This window comes from Coffea arabica, chromosome 1e (assembly GCF_036785885.1).
Source record: "Coffea arabica cultivar ET-39 chromosome 1e, Coffea Arabica ET-39 HiFi, whole genome shotgun sequence".
Classification (NCBI taxonomy): Eukaryota; Viridiplantae; Streptophyta; class Magnoliopsida; order Gentianales; family Rubiaceae; genus Coffea; species Coffea arabica.
The window spans coordinates 32,626-35,682 of record NC_092311.1 but is presented as its reverse complement, the minus strand read 5'-3'; the positions used below and the strand labels follow the sequence as shown (position 1 = coordinate 35,682).

Genomic DNA, 3,057 nt, shown 5'->3' with positions numbered 1-3,057 from the left:
ATTTCTCCCAATTAAGGACTAAATTCGCTTCTATGCATTTTTTTAAAATTAAACTAAATTATCAAGGCATTCATTAAAATTATCCCTATACACACTAAAATTATTCATAAACACCTCAATAATCTTTTCTACATATTCGGAAAAGATACTCACCATACACCTTTGAAAAGTTGTTAGAGTATTGCAGAGGCCGAAAGGCATCCTCCGGTAGGCAAACGTACCAAAGGGGCAGGTGAATGTGATTTTCTCCTGGTCCTCCGGTGTTATCGCGATCTGAAAATACTTTGACAAACCATCAAAAAAACAGTAATAGACACGACCAACTAATCTTTCTATCATCTGATCAATAAAAGGGAGAGGGAAGCGGTCCTTCTTCGCCACGGCATTCAGTCATCGGTAGTCAATGCACTGGCGCCATCCTGTGGGTTTCCTTAATGGGACCATCTCTCCCTCCCGGTTTTCTTCTACCGTAACCCCCGCCTTTTTCGGGACTACTTGAACAAGGCTCACCCAGGGACTGTCTGAGATGGCTAAGATGATTCCCACTTTCAGGAGTTTTAGTATCTCCTTTTTAACTATCTCCATCATTAGTGGGTTCAATCTTCGCTGCGCCTGTCTTACCGGCTTTGCATTATCCTCAAGCCGTATCCGGTGCATGCATAAGGATGGACTAATTCCCTTGATGTCTGCGATGCTCTACCCAATCGCCTCCTTATGATCTCGAAGAAGATGAGGTGACAGGTGTGCAGATATGATGACTGGCAGTGTCTCCTTGTCTTCGAGAAAAGCATACTTCAAATGCTTTGAGAGAGGCTTAAACTCCAACTCGGGTGCCTGCACAACAGAAGGCAACAATTTTGTTTGAGTCTCTAGTACAAAGAGGGAAACAAGCTCATACCTCGGAGAAATTGGTGGGAGCGAATGCAAAGTTTCAACCGTATGGTATAACTCATCATTTATTTCTATATCAGAAACTGCCCCCAACTCAAGATGTTTGGCCAAAGCTACTGCCAGTGCATCTTCTCCACCCAATTCGAACGTTTCCTACATAAGGGACTCAATAACACTTAAAGCAAAAATAGAGTTAGTATCATCCGAGTACTTCATCGCATCAAAAATATTAAAATTCACCATTTTTCCATCAAATTTCATTGACAAAATACCCTCATTTACATATATTTTTGTCCTAACAGTGCTAAAAAATGGCCTATCTAACAAAATAGGTGACGGATTTAGTGACCTTTCATCCCCCATGCCTAGGATATAGAAATCTGCAGGAAAGACTAACTGATTGACCTGTACCAAAACATCTTCAACTAATCCCTCTGAATAAGCGTTGGTATGGTCTGCTAGTTGGATTATAATACTTGTACCTTTTAATGGCACAAGATTTAAAGACGCATAAATAGTTTTAGGCATAACATTAATCGACGCCCCTAAATGCAACATCGTTTTCCTAATCGAGGTATCTCCTATTTTACATGGAATTGTGAACATACCTGGGTCCCCACACCTTGGAGGGAGTTTTCTTTGGAGTATTGTCGACACATTTTCTCTCACCGCCACTCGTTCATCTCCTCTTAACTTTCTTTTGTGGGTGCACAAGTCCTTCAAAAATTTAACATATTTCGGTATCTACTTGATTGCATTCAACAAGGGGATGTTGATATCTACTTTCCGAAACACATCCAAAAGCTCTTTTTCCTTCTCTACCTTCTTTGTCTTCTCCAACCTGCAAGGAAAAGAAGGTAAGTCAGATTTGATGAGAGGTGAAGGAGTGAATGTTACCTTAGAGTCTTCGCGGATGCGCCCTTCCTCTTCAATCTCCTTTTCTATCTCTTCCTCATTTTTGCTCTTCGAATTTTTCACTTTAGGTCCCTCCACTTCCTTGCCACTCCTCAGTGTCATGGCACTTACATTTCTGGAATTTGCCTCGGGTTGCGATAGCAATTTTTCATAAACGTGGAACTCCAAGCGGTTGATGGCAGTTGCAATTTGGCTTATTAAAGCATCCTGGTCTTTCATGCCCACTTTGGTGCCCTACTAGAATTAGATAGTGCTCGTGGTTAAGGCTTTAGTCTCCTGCTGGAGCTGAGCGGTATTCGTGGTCAAGAATCTGATCTCCTGTTGAAGCTGAGTAGTAGTCGTGGCTAGGCTTTTGACAATATCCTCCAAAGAGTTTCCTGAATTGGAGGACGAGAGTTGAGGTTTTGTTTGCCATGGTTGCTGAAATCCTGGTGGATGATTTGGGAATGAATTTTGTGACCTGTTCCCATAACTGAAATTGGGATGGTCTCTCCAACTCGAATTGTACGTGTTGGAGTATGGGTCATACTGCCTACGAGGTGCGAGTACGCCTCCGGCCATGTTCACATGTTCAGCCCCATCCTCTTGCAAAAGGGGACATGTGTCTGTACAGTGGTCCACACTTGTGCAGATTCCACAGACCTTCGCTCGCTGCACGTTCCCCACGGCTAATTGTCTAACCAGACGTCAACTCCGACAGTTGCTGTTGAATGGATGACGTCTCTACCTCGTTGATGCTACGGGTGGGGTTGCTCTCACGGAAGCCAAATTGCTGCGAATTTTCTGCCATTGACTCAATAAGCTCCCATGCTTCTCTTGGCGTCTTATTCGCCAGTGCCCCTCCACTTGCAGCATCAATGATGCTCCTATCAGTTGACTGGAGCCCTTCATAGAAGTACAGGATCAACAGTTGTTCACTAATTTGATGATGCGGGTATCTAGTGTACAACTTGTTGAATCTTTCTCAATAGTCATATAAGGATTCTCCGGGATACTGTTTGATGCTGCATATCTCCTTCCTCAAACTCGCAGCCCGGGATGCAGGAAAGAATTTTTCTAAAAACTTCTTTTTCAATTGTACCCATGTGGTAATGCTACGTGCGGGTAGGTAGTATAGCCAATCTTTAGCTGCATCCTTGAGAAAGAAAAGGAAAGCTCTTAATCTAATTTGCTCTTCAATGACCCAAAAGGTTTCATGCTCGAGCAAACCACTTCGAATTCCTTGACGTGTTTGTAGGGTTTTTCACCAGA

At 42.9% G+C, this 3,057-nt stretch overlaps 1 non-coding gene across 1 annotated transcript; it reads left to right on the top strand.

The window, feature by feature from the left end:
* The first annotated feature begins 2,726 nt into the window (after positions 1–2,726).
* Positions 2,727–2,833, top strand: LOC140021739 (small nucleolar RNA R71). The gene has a single exon (XR_011825685.1). It is a non-coding gene; the product is annotated as a small nucleolar RNA R71 (small nucleolar RNA).
* The last annotated feature ends 224 nt before the right edge of the window (positions 2,834–3,057 follow it).